At 39.1% G+C, this 20,090-nt stretch overlaps 1 long non-coding RNA gene across 4 annotated transcripts in view; it reads left to right on the forward strand.

The window, feature by feature from the left end:
- LOC123848467 (uncharacterized) overlaps positions 1-20,090 on the forward strand; it is a 116,647-nt gene that overhangs the window by 40,446 nt on the left and 56,111 nt on the right. The window lies entirely within an intron of this gene.

Here is a 20,090-nt window from a genome sequence, read left to right on the forward strand (position 1 = left end):
TTTTTCATACGTTTTTCTCAGACAGAGAAAAAAAGACAATTTTAGGGTTGACAAATTCATATGAGCATATTTAAATAAGCTATATTTTAATATGCATATTTAAATAAACTTTACTCAGTTTAGCCTCTATATACTAAGACTTGGAGTATTTTTGTATTTAGATCACTTTTTTTGTGTGTTTAGATACTTGATTTTTAACAAAATAATTACAGTTCAACCCTTCAACCATTTAAATCAGTGGAAGAAAACAAAATATAATCAGAAATACCTTTCAGTTATTTTCAACATGGCTAGCCTAACAATATTATGGGATAGCCTTCCTTATCCCCATGTGATTACTAGATTTTTTTATTGTTAGAGTGCTAATCGTCTGCCCCTTAACAAAGAATTGACACTTTTCTTGGAAATTGGCTTGAAATTTCATTTGCTTTTTTTTTATGAACTGAAAAAGAAGCCCATATGAAAACAAGATTTTTTTTCTTAGACGTAAACTCTCAGCTTGGCACTGTGTGTTGTTAAAGAGCCACATCTGGAGTTAACAGGGCAAGATAACCGAGTAAGACATGAGAGTGATGTAGCTTTAGCATCTGTCACCTTTTGACCACCAGCATTGATTTTGCTTCCATGCCGATGCCCCCTTCCTCTCCCATCGATCCATCATTCCTTCAGCGGTTCCAACATTAAATAGCCTCCACCTTTCTTTCACTGAGCCTAGAATATTAAAAGATAAACCAGGTAAATCTAAGATAGTCAATTTACCCTGCTAATAACAGCCACTATTTATGGACTGGCTGCCATATGCCAGTCCTTTTTCAAAAAATAACCCAAGCTGTACTAGAACCTGCAAGGCAAATGTCATTATGCCAGTTTGCCAGTTGGTATTCTTTTATTTGCAAATGACAAATCTTATTCAAACAAAGTTAAGCAGAAGAAGGGAACTTCATTAGAAAGGCACTGGGGGATGTCTTATGGAATCCAAAGATCAGGTAGTACTGCTTGTATAGGTTCATTTTAACTTCACTATGGTTTTTAAGAAATCACATTCTTTACTTCTGGGTATTAAACTATAATGAGTTCAGATACTCTGTTAATTTCTGACCTTGACATTGATTTTCTTTAAGATAGAAAAAAAAATTTTTTAAAGATTTTTTATTTATTTGAGAGAGGGAGAGAAAGAGAGAGAGAGAGAGAGAGCGCACGCATGAGCAGGGGGGAGGGGCAGAGGGAGAGGGAGAAGCAGGCTTCCAACTGAGCAAGGAGCCAGATGTGGGACTGGATCCCCTGACCCTGGGATCATGACCCAAGCCGAAGGCAGACGCTCAACCGACTGAGCCAACCAGAAGCCTTGAAAAAAAATGTTGATGGCTTTTTTCTCGTATTTTGCACATACCTGAATATTTCACGTTCCATATATCTGAATAAAAGTTAATGTCAGTTTGATTTATAAACCAGCTAAGTAATTTTCATAAACCTGCTATATAGTTTGCAATGCTTTCAAACTAAAGGAGTGCACGATAGTCACCTCTACCAAGTGCTGTGGATTTTCACATTTGGTTTCTATTTGTCACTTGTCTGATTGCTCGGCAAAGCACTGGCCGTGCTCCCTGGCACCCTCAGCCCCTTCCCCATGTGGCTGAGGGGTAGTCTGCGCAGTGACTAGGGGAATGGCCACATTAAGTAGGATTGGCAGAGGCTACTTTCATTTACAAATCAGAGGCTACTGTGCTGTCCTCAGAGTCGAAGCGTATCTCCACCTTGCTGATGGAGCACATGGTGACTCTGAATCTAAATGCTTCTGACCTTGTTGATTTTGCCACCTTCCTGGAATCTACCTTTCTATCTAACTTGTTTACTGGACTCTGCTTTGGGATTCCGCTCCAGGCTCCCATCCCATGTGGGAATCTCAGGTACACCAAGTCTGACCAGTGCAAGGTATTTTGCTCGGTAAGGTGGTTCTGCGTTCACTTACGACAAAGACTTACTTTAGTTAGATGGCTCTTCTATAGTCAGATGAAGACAAGATCCTGTTGTACAATTTTGGGGATGTGGGCGCGTTCACATAACCCTTAGAGCGCAACCACAGACATGGTGCGTATGCATGGTACCCCTTGGAGTTGTGCAATTCCCTAGAACAAGAAGAAAACTGCTGTTTACTTGAGTTTATCAAATACTGGGGATAGATCAGGCAGAGTCTGTGCTCTGTTCAATGATCAGATTGATGATCATTCAATGATCAAATAGATACATAAAATTTGGGCACAGATATAAAATTTGCACAGGCAGAGGGAATTTAATCAAGTCTGAAAAAGAAAGGATTGCATGTTACTTCTTGGAAGGCATCATTTAGTATGCTACATTTCCAATGAGTTAATTTAACTGTCTGGGGAAAAAATTCCATGGGATATTATGCCCATGTACACTCACCAAAAGAAGTCTTATTTTAATTTAGAAGCTGTTACTCCTCCTCATATATAACCACTAGGTGAGCAAACAGATTCTTTCCTATGTGCAGTTGTCTACTGAATAAAAATAGACAGTTACTCTGTATTTTTTGAGTACTTTATGTCTTGTGATAAGACAGAGTTTTAATGTCTTCTCTTTGTTCTTCGTAATGGCACTGTTTTGCAATACTTTTCAAAATGCAAGATTCTCCAGACCTCATAGCTGACTACCCTGAAAGCACACTATCTCAGGGGTTCACTGGACTGAAAATGTAGTTCTGGCTCAAGAGCACAGTCAGCACAGGGACAAAATGCTTCCTGTCCAGGAAAGTGCTGCGCTGAGCCATTCGCCTGCGCATGTCACAGTGTTGGTCACCCTCCCCGTCTAGGAGTGGTAAGAGCACATTTTCATCATGCAGCAGTTTGGTCTCAGCAAGGCTCTGTTGGAAAAAGCCCATCTATTGCTTCTGGGTAGTTCTTAGACATTTTTTTAAACATTTGAAGCTCTACTTCATTTCCTGGACATGGGGTCCCTTGAAAACCTGATGCCTCTTGAAATTTAAATATACAAAAAATAAACTTATAATGTGATACCCGGAGAGGTTTACAATTAAATAAGGTAATATTTATAAGTAATATAGCTCAGTGCCTGGAACATAGGAAGCACTCAGTAAACATTATCATATTGTCCGAATTTGTCTAGATTCAAGATCCACGTGAGATTCTATCAACTATTCTTAAATTACACAGAGTCTATATCAGTGTTCAATAAGTTTGGCCACTCTGAATGTCAGCATAGATAACATAATTGGCATGAAAATTTATTTATTTATTTATTTATTTATTTTTTAATTTTTTTATTCTTATGTTAATCCCCTTACATTACAACATTAGTTTTAGATGAAGTGTTCCATGATTCATTGTTTGTGCACAACACCCAGTGCTCCATGCAGAATGTGCCCTCCTAAATACCCACCACCAGGCTAACCCATCCTCCCACCCCTCTCCCCTCTAGAACCCTGTTTGTTTTTCAGAGTCCATCGTCTCTCATGGTTCGTCTACCCCTCCGATTTCCCCCGCTTCATTCTTCCCCTCCCGCTACCTTCTTCTTCTTCTTCTTCTTTTTTTCTTAACATATATTGCATTATTTGTTTCAGAGGTACAGATCTGAGATTCAACAGTCTTGCACAATTCACAGCGCTTACCAGAGCACATACACTCCCCAGTGTCTATCACCCAGTCCCCCCATCCCTCCCACCCCACCCCCCACTCCAACAACACTCAGTTTGTTTCCTGCGATTAAGAATTCCTCATATCAGTGAGATCATATGATACATGTCTTTCTCTGTTTGACTTATTTCACTCAACATAATACCCTCCAGTTCCATCCACGTCGTTGCAAATGGCAAGATCTCATTCCTTTTGATGGCTGCATAATATTCCATTATATATATATACCACATCTTCTTTATCCATTCATCTGTCGATGGACATCTTGGCTCTTTCCACAGTTTGGCTATTGTGGACATTGCTGCTATAAACATCGGGGTGCACGTACCCCTTCGGATCCCTACATTTGTATCTTTGGGGTAAATACCCAGTAGTGCAATTGCTGGATCATAGGGTAGCTCTATTTTCAACTTTTTGAGGAACCTCCATACTGTTTTCCAGAGTGGCTGCACCAGTTTGCATTCCCACCAACAGTGTAGGAGGGTTCCCCTTTCTCCGCATCCCTGCCAACATCTGTCGTTTCCTGACTTGTTAATTTTAGCCATTCTGACTGGTGTGAGGTGATATCTCATTGAGGTTTTGATTTGGATTTCCCTGATGCCGAGCGATATTGAGCACTTTTTCATGTGTCTGTTGGCCATTTGGATGTCTTCTTTGGAAAAATGTCTGTTCATGTCTTCTGCCCATTTCTTAATTGGATTCTTTGTTCTTTGGGTGTTGAGTTTGATGAGTTCTTTATAGATTTTGGATACTAGCCCTTTATCTGATATATCATTTGCAAATATCTTCTCCCATTCTGTCGGTTGTCTTTTGGTTTTGTTAACTGTTTCCTTTGCTTTGCAAAAGCTTTTTATCTTGATGAAGTCCCAATAGTTCATTTTTGCCCTTGCTTCCCTTGCCTTTGGCGATGTTTCTAGGAAGAAGTTGCTGCGGCTGAGGTCAAAGAGGTTGTTGCCTGTGTTCTCCTTTAGGATTTTGATGGACTCCTGTCTCACATTGAGGTCTTTCAGCCATTTGGAGTCTATTTTTGTGTGTGGTGTAAGGAAGTGGTCCAGTTTCATTCTTCTGCATGTGTCTATCCAATTTTCCCAACACCATTTGTTGAAGAGACTATCTTTGTTCCATTGGACATTCTTTCCTGCTTTGTCGAAGATTAGTTGACCATAGAGTTGAGGGTCCATTTCTGGGCTCTCTATTCTGTTCCATTGATCTATGTGTCTGTTTTTGTGCCAGTACCATGCTGTCTTGATGATGACAGCTTTGTAATAGAGCTTGAAGTCCGGAATTGTGATGCCACCGGCTTTGCTTTTCTTTTTCAATATTCCTCTGGTTATGCGGGGTCTTTTCTGGTTCCATACAAATTTTAGGATTATTTGTTCCATTTCTTTGAAAAAAGTGGATGGTATTTTGATGGGGATTGCATTGAATGTGTAGATTGCTCTAGGTAGTATTGACATCTTCACAATATTTGTTCTTCCAATCCATGAGCATGGAACGTTTTTCCATTTCTTTGTGTCTTCCTCAATTTCTTTCATGAGTATTTTATAGTTTTCTGAGTACAGATCCTTTGTCTCTTTGGTTAGCTTTATTCCTAGGTATCTTATGGTTTTGGGTGCAATTGTAAATGGGATCGACTCCTTAATTTCTCTTTCTTCTGTCTTGTTGTTGGTGTATAGGAATGCCACTGACTTCTGTGCATTGATTTTATATCCTGCCACTTTACTGAATTCCTGTATGAGTTCTAGCAGTTTTGGGGTGGTCTTTTGGGTTTTCCACATAAAGTATCATATCATCTGCAAAGAGTGAGAGTTTGACTTCTTCTTTGCCAATTTGGATGCCTTTGATTTCTTTTTGTTGTCTGATTGCTGTGGCTAGGACTTCCAATACTATGTTGAATAGCAGTGGTGATAGTGGACATCCCTGCCGCGTTCCTGACCTTAGGGGGAAAGCTCTCAGTTTTTCCCCATTGAGAATAATATTTGCTGTAGGTTTTTCATAGATGGCTTTTATGATATTGAGGTATGTACCCTCTATCCCTATACTCTGAAGAGTTTTGATCAAGAAAGGATGCTGTACTTTGTCAAAAGCTTTTTCTGCATCTATTGAGAGGATCATATGATTCTTGTTCTTTCCTTTGTTAATGTACTGTATCACATTGATTGATTTGCGGATGTTGAACCAACCTTGCAGCCCAGGGATAAATCCCACTTGGTCATGGTGAATAATCCTTTTAATGTACTGTTGGATCCTATTGGCTAGTATTTTGGTGAGAATTTTTGCATCCATGTTCATCAGGGATATTGGTCTGTAATTCTCCTTCTTGATGGGGTCTTTGTCTGGTTTGGGGATCAAGGTAATGCTGGCCTCATAAAATGAGTTTGGAAGTTTTCCTTCCGTTTCGATTTTTTGGAACAGTTTCAGAAGAATAGGTATTAATTCTTCTTGAAATGTTTGGTAGAATTCCCCTGGGAAGCCATCTGGCCCTGGGCTTTTGTTTTTTGGGAGATTTTTGATGACTGCTTCAATTTCCTTAGTGGTTATAGGTCTGTTCAGGTTTTCTATTTCATCCTGGTTCAGTTTTGGTAGTTGATACATCTCTAGGAATGCATCCATCGCTTCCAGGTTATCTAATTTGCTGGCATAGAGTTGCTCATAATATGTTCTTATAATTATTTGTATTTCTTTGGTGTTGGTTGTGATCTCTCCTCTTTCATTCATGATTTTGTTGATTTGGGTCATTTCTCTTCTCTTTTTGATAAGTCTGGCCAGGGGTTTATCAATCTTGTTAATTCTTTCAAAGAACCAGCTCCTAGTTTCGTTGATCTGTTCTACTGTTCTTTTAGTTTCTATTTCATGGATTTCTGCTCTGATCTTTATGATTTCTCTTCTCCTGCTGGGTTTAGGCTTTAGTTGCTGTTCTTTCTCCAGCTCCTTTAGGTGTAGGGTTAGGTTGTGTACTTGAGACCTTTCTTGTTTCTTGAGAAAGGCTTGTATTGCTATATACTTTCCTCTTAGGACTGCCTTTGCTGCATCCCAAAGATTTTGAACAGTTGTGTTTTCATTTTCATTGGTTTCCATGAATTTTTTTAATTCTTCTTTAATTTCCTGGTTGACCCATTCATTCTTCAGTAGGATGCTCTTTAGCCTCCATGTATTTGAGTTCTTTCCGACTTTCCTCTTGGGATTGAGTTCTAGTTTCAAAGCATTGTGGTCTGAAAATAGGCAGGGAATGATCCCAATCTTTTGGTACCGGTTGAGACCTGATTTATGACCTAGGATGTGATCGATTCTGGAGAATGTTCCATGGGCACTAGAGAAGAATGTGTATTCCGTTGCTTTGGGGTGGAATGTTCTGAATATGTCTGTGAAGTCCATTTGGTCCAGTGTGTCATTTAAAGTCCTTATTTCCTTGTTGATCTTTTGCTTAGACGATCTGTCCATTTCAGTGAGGGGGATGTTAAAGTCCCCCACTATTATTGTATTGTTGTTGATGTGTTTCTTTGCTTTTGTTATTAATTGCCTTATATAATTGGCTGCTCCCATGTTAGGGGCATAGATATTTACAATTGTTAGATCTTCTTGTTGGATAGATCCTTTAAGTATGATATAGTGTCCTTCCTCATCTCTTATTACAGTCTTTGGTTTAAAATCTAATTTGTCTGATATAAGTATTGCCACCCCAGCTTTCTTTTGGTGTCCATTAGCATGGTAAATGGTTTTCCACCCCCTCACTTTCAATCTGGGGGTGTCTTTGGGTCTAAAATGAGTCTCTTGCAGACAGCATATCGATGGATCTTGTTTTTTAATCCAGTCTGTTAGCCTGTGTCTTTTGATTGGGGCATTTAGCCCATTTACATTCAAGGTAACTATTGAAAGATAGGAATTTAGTGCCATTGTATTGCCTGTAAGGTGACTGTTACCGTATATTGTCTGTGTTCCTTTCTGGTGTATGTTGCTTTTAGGGTCTCTCTTTGCTTAGAGGACCCCTTTCAAGATTTCCTGTAGGGCTGGTTTTGTGTTTGCAAATTCCTTTAGTTTTTGTTTGTCCTGGAAGCTTTTTATCTCTCCTTCAATTTTCAATGACAGCCTAGCTGGATAGAGTATTCTTGGCTGCATATTTTTCTCATTTAGTGCTCTGAATATATCCTGCCAGTCCTTTCTGGCCTGCCAGGTCTCTGTGGATAGGTCTGTTGCCAATCTAATGTTTCTACCCTTGTAGGTTACATATCTCTTCTCCCGAGCTGCTTTCAGGATTTTCTCTTTGTCTATGAGACTCGTAAGTTTTACTATTAGATGTCGGGGAGTTGACCTATTTTTATTGATTTAGAGAGGGGTTCTCTGTGCTTCCTGGATTTTCATGCCTGTTTCTTTCCCCAAATTAGGGAAGTTCTCTGCTATAATTTGCTCCATTATACCTTCTGCCCCTCTCTCTCTTTCTTCTTCTTCTGGGATCCCAATTATTCTAATGTTGTTTCGTCTTATGGTATCGCTTATCTCTCGAATTCTGCCCTCATGATCCAGTAGTTGTTTATCTCTCTTTTTCTCAGCTTCTTTATTTTCCAGCATTTCATCTTCTATATTACTGATTCTCTCTTCTGCCTCATTTATCCTAGCAGTTAGTGCCCCCATTTTTGATTGCACCTCATTAATAGCCTTTTTGATTTCTACTTGGTTGGATTTTAGCTCTTTTACTTCTCCAGAAAGGGTTTCTCTAATAACTTCCATATTTTTTTCAAGCCCAGCTAGTATCTTTAAAGTGATGATTCTGAACTCTAGATCTGACATCGTACTAATGTCCGTATTGAGTAGGTCCCTGGCAGTCGGTACTGCCTCTTGTTCTTTTTGTTGAGGTGATTTTTTCCGTCTCGTCATTTTGTGCAGAGGAGAATAGATTAATGAGAGAACAAAATGCTAGCAGAGTAACCACGTCCCCAGAGAATATACTCTAAACAAATCAGAAAAGACCTGAAGCAGTGGGATAAGAAGGGGAAAGAGAGAAAAAAGAAAAAGAAAAAAAAAGAAAAAGATAAAGATAAAAACAAAAACAAAGAAAACAAAACAATAACAACAAAAGAAAAACCAGAATGTGATCAAATATGATCTATATGGTATATAGATCAGTGCCACACACTAGATTTGGGGTGTGTTTTGGTCTTTTAGAAGAAAGTGTCTCCCAAAATTTTAAAGAAAGAAAAACTTATATATGTACAAAAATAAGGGTTGATATGATGAAGGGATGGAAAATGACTGTAAAAATGGAAATTATAAAAAATTTTATAAAAGGAATTGATAAGAAGTTGTTTGAAAAAAGAAAGAGGATTTAAAAAAAGAAAAAAGAAAAAGAAAACAAAAAGGGAGAGGATGTGATCAGGCAGGGGAATAGAAAACACCATATACTAGAGATTTAGGGTATATTTTAATCTGTTAGAAGAAACTATCTCAAAATTTTAAAGAGAGAACAACTTATATATATAAGCCAAAAATATGGGTAACTACTATGAAGGGATAGAATATGACTCTAAAAATGAAAAATAAAAATGTTTTTTTTAAAAAAAGGGATTGATAAGATGTTGGTTGAAAAAGGGAAAAAGAAAAATTCAAAAAGAAATAAAAAGACAAAAAGACAGTTAAAAAAAAAATTAACTTTGAAAGACTAAAGAATCATGGTAAAAAAGCCGTGAATTCTATGTGCAGTATTCCCCTAGCGCTGGAGTTCTGCCGTTCTCATTGATCGGTAAACTTGGTCTTGGCTGGCTCTTCTCGCTGATCTTCTGGGGAGGGGCCTGTTGCCGTGGTTTCCAAATGTCTCTGCCGGAGGCGGAATTGCCCCGCCCTTGCCCCCTCCCGGCTAAGTAATCTGCTCGGGTTTGCTCTCCGGGGCTTTTGTTCCCTGCGAGCTTTCCGTACAGCTTTGGAGGACGAGAGTGAAAATGGTGGCCTCCAATCTCTGCCCCGGAGGAGCCGAGAGCTTGGGGCCCCTCTCCTCAGTGAGCCCCCAGAGAAAAGCAGTCAATCACTCCCGTCTCCCCGGTCTCCGGCTGCTCTCCGTGCTCACCCGGCCTGTGACCGCGCGCCTCTATCTCTGGCACCCGACCCCGGGTGGAGTCTCCAAACCCAGCAGATCCCTGCGGTGCACTCCCGCGCGGCTCCTCCCGGGGGAGGAAGGTGAGTCTCCCTGGATCTGCCGCTTGTTGGGTCCCTGCTGGAGGAGCAGGGGCCCGACTGTGCCGCGGATCACGGTTTATGGCCACCCCGAGCTGAGAGCCCGCGCCTGGGCTCCGCCTCTGCAGCCGGCTTCCCTGCTCCGTTACCTGGGAGCTCTGCCACACTCAGGCACCCCCGGTCTTTCTGTGACCCCGAGGGTCCTCACACCACACTGTCCCGGGGGGTTCCACCCCCCGCTTAGCCACCCGAGTGACGTCCCTCGGCAGAGCAGACTTTTAAAAGTTCCGATTCTGTGCCCCGTGGCCTTATCACTTGCCAGAAGCGGCGGATGGAGGCCCCTCCCCCGCCGTCTATCCTCCCGAATATCGCCTCGGATTCACTTCTCCGCACGTCCTACCTTCCAGAAAGTGGTCGCTTTTCTGATGAGAGAGTTGTTGCTCTTCTTTTCTTCGATCTCCTGTTGGGTTTGTAGGTGTTCAGAATGGTTTGATCCCTATCCAGCTGAATTCCTGAGAGGAGACGAAATCCAGGTCTCCTACTCCTCCGCCATCTTGCTCCGCCCCTGGCATGAAAATTTAAAATCCAAAGCAGTTATGAGTAACTGTGAACTTGGTCATCTACATTATTCAACCATGTCCATCTTCAGGGTACTTTGTGAGGATTTGGACTCAGGGTCCCACGATTTGGAGTCATGAACCTGGATTTAATCCCACTTCTAGCATTTAATAGCTATATGCCACAAAGTGAGTCACAATTGCTGCATGGTCCTGATTCTCTACCTTTTCCTGATCTACTCTTTCTCGACAAGGACTCTCCAAAGCCATTTCACATGCAGAAAGCAGAACAAAGGTTAAAAACATGGAATTTAGTGTCTGATGGATTTCGTTGGGTTCCACTTCTAACATCCACTAGCTATGTGACCTTGGAAAAGATCCCAAGCCTAACACTCAGTGTCTGCATCTGGAAATTGAAAATAAAATTAGTATTAACTCCTTAGTTGTTTGCGAAGATTAGACAGCTTTAGGAAAGAGATGTGCAGAGCACGGTGCTTGCAACATGCTAAGTTTTGAACAGTTCTAACTAGTATTACCTTTATTATTATTTTTTCAGTTTCCTCATTTCTAAGAATGAAATAATTAGGCCAGTTTGCCTATGCTACAGGTTGTTTTGAGTATCAAATGAGGCAACATGGCATATAAAACTAGGTATCTATAAAAGATCTTATAAATTATTTTGGGGGGCAGAAAAATACTTGGAAAACACTGTCAAATGTTAAGGCTCAGAAAATGTCTTGTCAGAAGACCTGTTCATTGCAATCTGTTAATGATAAAACTGCATTGTTCTAGACCAACGGTGAATTTAGTTAAAGTGAAACTTCTTGGTGTCATAGATGTGAAATAGTGATTTCAGTTCAATTTCCCTTTTTCACTTCTAGGTAGGACGTTGTATTTTGTTGTTCTTGTTATTGTCTGGATAGGAAGGCTGCAGTTTCTGAATATCTCATCTCCTTTAAGATTCTCTGGAAATTAAAAATGCATGATTATTAAACTAGTGGTAAATATTGAAACCTGTATACCTAGAGATGTGATGTTTCTTCATAAACAGATTTACATGTTCTTTATATTCCCCTAAGCATATTGCCAGCTTTTTATTCTCAAATTTATAGCTTGAGGTCTGGACACTCTGAAGAATTGTTTAACACTGTATTATAATTCTTGAAGAGTTTAGGGAAGTTTTTTGAAGATATTTTCATAAGGTTACTGTGTAGATGATTCTCTTTCCTTTGAAAACTGTTAGAACTGTTGGTGCAAATGCAAAACAATATCATGATTTTTTTTAAAGATTTTATTTATTTATTTGACAGAGAGAGACACAGCGAGAGAAGGAACACAAGAAGGGGAAGTGGGAGAGGGAGAAGCAGGCTTCCCGCTGAGCAGGGAGCCCAATGCGGGGCTTGATCCCAGGACCCTGGGATCATGACCTGAGCCGAAGGCAGACGCTTAACGACTGAGCCACCCAGGGGCCCCTATCATGATATTTTAATATAGGTTCCTATTGAGACTCATCTGAAAATGTTTAGTACAAGTGATTGAAATGATACTCAAATTCAGGCTTTTTTTTTTTTTCTGTCATACTGGTCAATTGAATTGAATCTAGATTGGAAAATTCAACAAATAACAAATGCACACAAAAAGGGACACAAGTAAGCCAGATGTAATGGCTGATATTAAAATTAGCATTCTTTCATCTCTTGTCTGACCCTTAAATGGAATATTTCCTAAGAATCTATCCTTAATTATCTTCTCTTTTCAATAATGTGTTCTGTGAGAGATGGTGTCCAATCCTTTTACTTTAAGTTCTATTCTTACTGCCAGTGACTTTCCATTTTTCACCTTTCTTCAAGTTCATATCTATATTTCCAAATGTCCACAGAAAATTCTACTAGGGTGTCCTATATGACCATAATTGAACTATCTTCCCCACTCTTTTCTGTATATCTCTCCTATATTATTAAATGCCATATCACCCACCTAAACCTCCAGAGTGAAAACCTAAGATTATCAGCTTTTCTTTTTCACCTATATCCACATCTCAGCATCTGACAGTATTATCTCTACTATTATCCAAATCACTGTTTTAGTCCAGTTTCTCCCCATTCCTTTTGTATTGCATGTTATTTCTGTCTCTCCTCTCCCTCTCCTCCAATATAACCAAATTTGTCAAAGTCGGGTTTCTAAAATAGGCATCTACTCATGTTCCACACTTAAAAATCCTTCAGTGGACCCCTATCACCCTGTTAAAATCCAAATCCTTATGTGCCAAGCATGAGCTTTCATAATCAAGCTTCATTCTATCTTTACAGACATGGGCTTACAATCATCCTTGTGGCCATTTTTATTCTATGTGATGCATTTTATTCAGTGTTTCCTTCTTACTTTCGGTATTAAGTCGACAAATTCTCACTGATTCTCTAATAATCCGTCCAAATAGTTCTGTGAAGTGTTTCTTAACACTTCTTTTCCCCATTTCCCTCTGGAGTTGTAGAGTGTCCACAGCCCTGTTGTGTGACCTTGTTGGGTGCATGTGTTTATAATTGTAACTGTTCCTTTAAAGTTGTCTCTGCTACTAAATTGGCTATAAGCTCTTTGAGGACTTTTAGCCACTTATGACTTGGAATTCCTGTACTTAGCTGATCACATATTAAATGTCTTTATCTGTTTTGAATGGACGAAAGAATGAATGAATGAATGAATGAATGGGAGATGAATCAGGCCATCGACCTCAGGCTAGAAGATGAATCCTCTTCTATAGTTCACTGTATCTATACCTTGAATATAAACGTTTTTGAGTGTTAGAGAGTATGAAAACTAAGTCAAACAGTTCTTGTCTAAAGTGAGTGTTTCTTCACAAATTGCTTCTCCATGTGGGGTCATTACTCCATTTAACACACCAGTCAAATGTGTTCTGATTCACACACCAGTCAAATGTAGTCAGGCTCATTGTTTTTGTAGTTGGCAAGAATAGAGTTTAAATTTTCTCCTCAGAATAGTATTTTACATCCAGGAATTATGATCTCTGGGAATAAAGTTTCTTACATCATTCAGGGTTGATTTTCTATCATATAAATGTTGGCTGAGTTTGGTTTCCAAGTATGGGGCTCGTATTCAAAGCCAGAGGGAACACTCGGTTCAAACTATAAAATAAGTAAATGATTATAGAGGGATGATTACCGGTGTAGTGTGTGGGTAGGTGTGTGTGTAGTGTGCATCCTAACGGTCCACTTCTATTAACATATTAACAGGGCTCATAAAAATATCCTGTACAGCATCTTTTTTGCTTTTTTGGACCAAATAGAATTTCATTGTCTCCGTCTGAAAATTATGTGAAATTCTTTTGCACTGGAATACAGGATGGGATAAATCAGTTTGGGTTACCGTTACTTAGTTACTTCTCAGAATTCCCCTATCCCCAAAATATTCAATTCAGGCCCAGAGCTATTGCTCCTGGTGCTTGACTGTAAGATTATGTACATATCACAAAGACAGAGAGATGTTACCCACAAGGCTTTAAAAACATGGGTTCTCAATTTTAACACCTGTCAGAAGTATTAGCACTTATCACATTGTACTTTGCTATTTAAATAAAACACTTATGTCTGTGTCCATATAAGACAAATGTGACTTGACCCAGAAAACTATTCCTCCTGGAAAATATGCGTAATATCTGCCCAAAAGGCCCTTGGATATTTTGTTGTGACAAGACTTATTTCTCCTCTTGGGCAAGATTTGAAACCAGAGCCATGAGCATTTACACTGGTCAATAATTCTCAGACACTTATTTGGATAAGACACAGAGAATTACCTTCAGCCTCAGCCCATTTCCATTTGGCTAATTTTCCTGCACCTGTTAAAATTGTTCTGCCTGCTGAATGACCTCCCTACTCTCCAGATATCTTGTCTCCGGCTGCAGAATCATGACTCTGTGCATGACTAAAACATCGATTTGTCTTGCCAGAGTGCTTGGCTTTATTTTTCAGTGCACTTGATGCACTTGATGAAGAAGTCATGAACTAGACTAAATGCCTAGACTTTAAAGGTATTATGTTATAGATGGGTTTTGCTCTGAGAAAACAAAACTCTGAGTCTCTAGTATAACTTTATTTTATTCTTTGAATGGTTGCTATAACACAAATGAGTTCAGCCACAAATAACAGAAAATCTGACTAAGAGTGGTTTGAAAAGAGGAAGTTTTCTTTTTCTTGCACAATCAGAAATCTAGGGGTAGGCAGTGCAGACTGGTACAACAGGGACCCAGAGTCTTTTACTACTAAATTATCCTTGCATATTGTCTTTTGTCCTCATACTTTTCAGATCATGGTCACCAGATGGCTATTGCCCTTCCAGGCTTCCTGTCCCTGTGCTACTGGCATGAAGGAGAAAAGGAAAAGGAAAAGGGCAAAATGTCTTTCTCCTACTGTAGCTTTGGGTTTTTGATTAGCAAGAGAGAATCTCCCTTGAGACTTCTGCCTACATCTCATTGGTCTGAACTGGGGTACACAGCCATCCCTAGCTTTAAGGGATCTTGAGAAATTTAGTAGTTTTTACTCTCGAAGTCAGGATCTGTTAGTAAGAAAGACTGGGCTAATGCATTTTGGATGAGCACCTAGTAGTGTCTCCTCCAGATGCCTGATATGCCAGTCTCCCATTAGCAGATCTTCAGGTTTACTCTCCACCCATCTTCACTCTGCTCTGTATTCTAGGGACTGATCTTTATGACTACATTCAATACGTCGTTGTTCTTTTCTTATGGCGGGTTCCCTAGACGCACACCCTAAGATGGGGATTGGAGTACGCACGATGCATCAAGAAGGTGCTCTCAGGACAAACCAGTGGGGCTGTGAGGGAGGCAGACAGTCAATGGGAAAGAACTACAGAAGAATATGGTTTCAAGTGAACTGTAGCTTTGGAATGATCCCATGGGGAGCTCTGGAATATAAATTGTAACACAGAGCTTTTCCAACCTGAGGCAGTGGACTGGAGGTTTTCATAGCAACCTCCCCATCAGTCACAGAGGATGTGTAACTCACAGGCAACTCCAGGTAACGTACCTCAATCACCCGATGATAGTCCTCTTGAGAAGGTCGTAGGTGAAAGCCTTTAACAGGAGGACCCGCAGCAACTGGGGAATCATACACCAACCAAATCCTTGGGAGGGGTTTCAATGCTCTGGGTTGCAATGAACAGCTTCTATGTGGGCTTTCTGATTTCCCTTGGGTTTGGGCAGTGGGAGCCAGAGCAGGTGATCGGCAAGAATTGGAAGAGAGTGAGGAACAGGCGTTTATTCCCTTGTCTCCCTGCCTGCTGATTTCTTCATGAGAATTCTCAGATATATAAGGGAATGTGAACTCAAGACTTAAAGCAATTAGAATCCATTTAGAAAAGTTATGAGGTACATTGGAAGAATTAAGCTAAAAAGCAAAAAATCCTCAAACAAAAAGTGAATCATGGACTTCCATAGATAATAAAATTAATTTTGAATTTGTTCTATTTACAGTTAATGGACACAAAAAACCCAGATATTTCAATTTTAAAAAGGATTTATTTTTTTAATTTAGAAAAAAAGTGTTTTCCCTAAATTTTAAAAAACTACAAATAAAATATGCAACAAGAATGACAGTCCTGGCTTCAAGTCCTGGCCGCGAACTGGACCCGTTGCCCCAGTCCTGGTGCTGCTTGCTTGCACTGCTGTGCAACGCCTCAGGTCTGGGTCTTAATATTTCACATATTTGAGTCTCCATTCAGATCAAAGTTTTTAAAAATTATAAAATGCTTACAGGACTTAAGTAAACATACAAGTAGAGATGAAAGGAAGCCCGAGGATTTTCTCTTTTTCCCCACAACTGTCCTTATGCCATTAGAAATAGAATAGGCTTGAGATCCGGAAAGCAATCCTACACATCCCTAAACACAATGTTTGGCAGAAAATAAATATTAGGAATTTTAATTTTTATAATTATTGTTTAATAAGAGAGAGTATATTTGGTGTTTTCAAGTGTGGACAATTATACAGTTACTTCTTAATGACAACCATTAAGCTAAAGAATATTTTGTCATTGAACAAGAAATCAGTTTAAAAAGTAAGTGTGGGGCTCCTGGGTAGCTCAGTTGGTTAAGCATCTGACTCTTGATTTCGGCTCCGTCATGATCTCAGGGCTGAGATCAAGCCCCACATTGGGCTCCATGCTGGGGTGCTGGGCGTGGAGCCTACTTAAGATTCTCTCTCTTCCTCTCCCTCTGCTTCTCCCCTCCCCCTTCCACCCTCTCTCGCTCTCTCTCTCTCTCAAAAAAAAGTAAGTGTGTGAGAAAGCATAAGTCAAAATAGCATAGGACACAGCCAGTTATTTATATCTATAGTAGATGGAGAGTTATAGGTCCAAAGAAAGGTCTTTGAAAGAACCAACTACTGCAAACACTTAAATGAAGTTTGAGTTATTCTGGAAGGGGACACTCATACTGAATTTCTAAGGAAATCCAGAACATAGCACTATAAAAAAACACAGATTTTTCTGTTTGAAATAGTCAGTGAAGGAGAACAAAGGGTTGAGGAAAATACGAAGGTTTAGGATTGTATAATGAAAACAGACTAATTCACTTGAGAATAGATGAAGTTCCTAATAAAGCTCAGTTTAAAGAATACTTCTGGATGCATTACTCTACCCATCACACATATAAAGCACCACTATAAGGTGACCAGTATATTATGGCTTATAAAGTATCTTTATTGTTACTTTTTCAATTACTTTTGATAGTGACTTTGAAGTGCATCATTTTGTCCCCATTTTCTTTTTTAGTTGAATAAACTGAGGCCCAGAAAGGTAAATTAACCCTCAGACAGGCTTATAGTAAAAGTCAAGACTCAAACCCATGACCACCAACTCTGTGACTTGTTTTCTGAACTTAACTCTTTTTACCTCACCACAACTACCTTATAAAGTGCTTTCATAAATAATCAAAATTGGAAAGGCTCTTATAGATCTAAGTTATTCAAACTTTCATTCAAAATAGGGTAGCTCAATAACTCTGCCAGTGACCCTGTCCCTGCTTGAGAATTATTTTCATCCCATTATGGAAGATCTCTAATCATTAGAAAGTTCTTTCATATATAAAACCAAAATTTGGGGCACCTGTGTGGCTCAGTCAGTTAAGCGTCTGACGTAGGCTCAGGTGGTGATCTCAGGGTCCTGGGATTGAGCCCTCCCCACCCCACCCCCGCCCCCACCCAGGGCTCCACACCTAGCAGGAAGTTTGCTTGTCTCTCTCCCTCTGCCTCTCCCCCTACTCGTGTGCTCTCTATCTCTCTCTCAAATAAATAAAATCTTTTTAAAAAAATCCAAAATTTGACTTAGAGCATATACTCGTTGTCAGATAATAGGTAATGTGATCTAAAATGATGCTTCAATAACCTTAAAATTAAACTTAAAACTCACCTAATTCTATTCTAGAGCAAATAGAGTTACAGCAACATTTCACACCTGTGGTGGGATAGAGTGGGGACAGAATGTGCTCTTTAGAGACAGAGAGACCCAAATTCAAAACTTGGCTTTACCATGTTAGTTCTCTGAATGTGTTTACTTATCTAAAATGAGAATGGTAACACCTATTTTCAGGGTTATTGTGAACAAGGATTATGAAATGTAACTATTATTATTCATGGCTAAGGGCTTTTACTTGCCTCATACAAGAAAATATAAGAGAATATGAATTTTCTAGATAGTACATTTCATCCTTGAAAGCAATCTTTTGGGGTAACTGGGTGATGGGCATTAAGGAGGGCACATGATGTGGTGAGCACTGGGTGTTATATACAACTGGTGAATTACTGAACTCTACATCTGAAACTAATGATGTACTCTATGTTGGCTAAATGAATTTAAACAAAAAAATAAATAGAAATTGAAAAAAAGAAACCAATCTTTTGATGAACTATCTCATAATCTCTTAGAATTCCAGCAATTTTTTGTTCCTTAGGAAATTCAGAAAAATACTTAAGAACAAAGTTAATGAAAGAAACTAATAAATACATAGATAGAAAGCTACAGATTAACTTGTCATATGAAAAGATTTTCACTTAGTATATGCATGAAGTAAGTTTTTCCATCCTAAATATTGTCGTGCTTGCATCCAGGAAAGGGTACATTTGAGATTTGATTAGGTTGACTTTTGCTCCAGACTATTCATCTCTTTATTGTGTTTTCCTTCTCTATTCTAAGGCCTCTGTACACGTCTATAAACAAATGAAATTACCTGTAAGTTAGTAAATATTGTGCCTTGAATGATTCTAAATTGAGAATCTTGGTAATTAAATCTTATGCATAAGAGGGCCTTTATGCATCACAACCATGCCTTATTAATACTACGTGTTTGGGTTTATTTTGTTCCCTTAAGTCTCTTTTTTTCCCTAAAATAATAATTCTGGTTGAATTTCTTTACAATGTCTAATTATAACTCTGTGTAAAAAAGGCAAGTCTGTGATGAGCTCACAATAGAAAGTGCTCATTTTAAGCAAAGAAATGAACTCTAATTGCTACAGTGTAGACCCCAGTTTATTAGTGTCATTGACTACAGGACTGACAAAAATTGTACAATTTATACATTTGTGTGGCCTCATTAAAATCACGGAAAACATTAATTTGTACAAATGGTGAATATTCCCAAATCTAAAACTATGGTAAATATCCAAATGTGGTCAAATACACGCAGATTGGGGCTATGACATATACTTTTATGACTCTGGAGATCTAATTTATTAACACTGTTACAAGGTTTTTAATGGAGTGAAAATGAAGTCAGATTAAACTTCTTCCTGATGACATTAAAGCTCTAATCACAACACATAGACTAATAAATGTTACTTTTTAAGTAATGAATGTCCCATCAAATCTCTTTTAATTTGAATGAAATTGTAATTGGGAATGGACACTGAAGAAAAGCACAGTATCCCAGCACTATATAGAACACATACATTTTGGGCATCTTGTTTCTGCAAGACACTGAATTGATCGCTGAAGGAAATAGAGAGAGGAATGAGGCAAAATCGCTCAGCTCTGGGGGCTCACAAACTACTAAAATGCTATCAACTGTGAGAGGTACCATCATTCTATATAACACAAAGAAGTAGAAAAACAAAACCCCGCCAAGCAATTATGTCATTGCATTGACTGTAGGATGCATGCCTATTTCAGAGATGTTTAAACGTGAACACTGTTTATCCTAGAATCTGTGAAATACTGTATTTTGGAAGTCTAATGCAAGCTCTGCTATAATAAGTTCTACCAAAGGTGCCATCGCCCTGAGAACACAGAGGGAAATATTCATTTTGACTAGAAAATCAGAGAATGCTTATAAAGAGGAAACAGTTGTGTGAACCCTTGAAAGTAGACCAGAGTTTAGACTTAAGCAGAAAGGCTGCATAGGAAAGCTTTATTGGAAGGGAGAACAGATGCTGAAGAGTTCAGAGAACACAAGCATCATGTGAGTGAACAACAGGCCACCTGGGAAATAACGAGGAGCCAGTGAAACAGGTGACAATTTGGAAATTTTGACCAGAGATGTGCTGAGCCAGGTGAAAAATTTCAAAAGATTTGGCTGAAAACCAATGATTTGACTCTTGAACTTCTCAGCATGTCACAGTGTAAAAGAGCTAAAAAAAATGAAAAAAAAAAAAAAAGTCAGATTACAGAGGAGAATTTCCTTG

Source organism: Mirounga angustirostris, unplaced genomic scaffold (genome assembly GCF_029215605.1).
Source record: "Mirounga angustirostris isolate CCGP_5_RB_7025 unplaced genomic scaffold, mMirAng1.0.hap1 SCAF_2, whole genome shotgun sequence".
NCBI lineage: Eukaryota > Metazoa > Chordata > Mammalia > Carnivora > Phocidae > Mirounga > Mirounga angustirostris.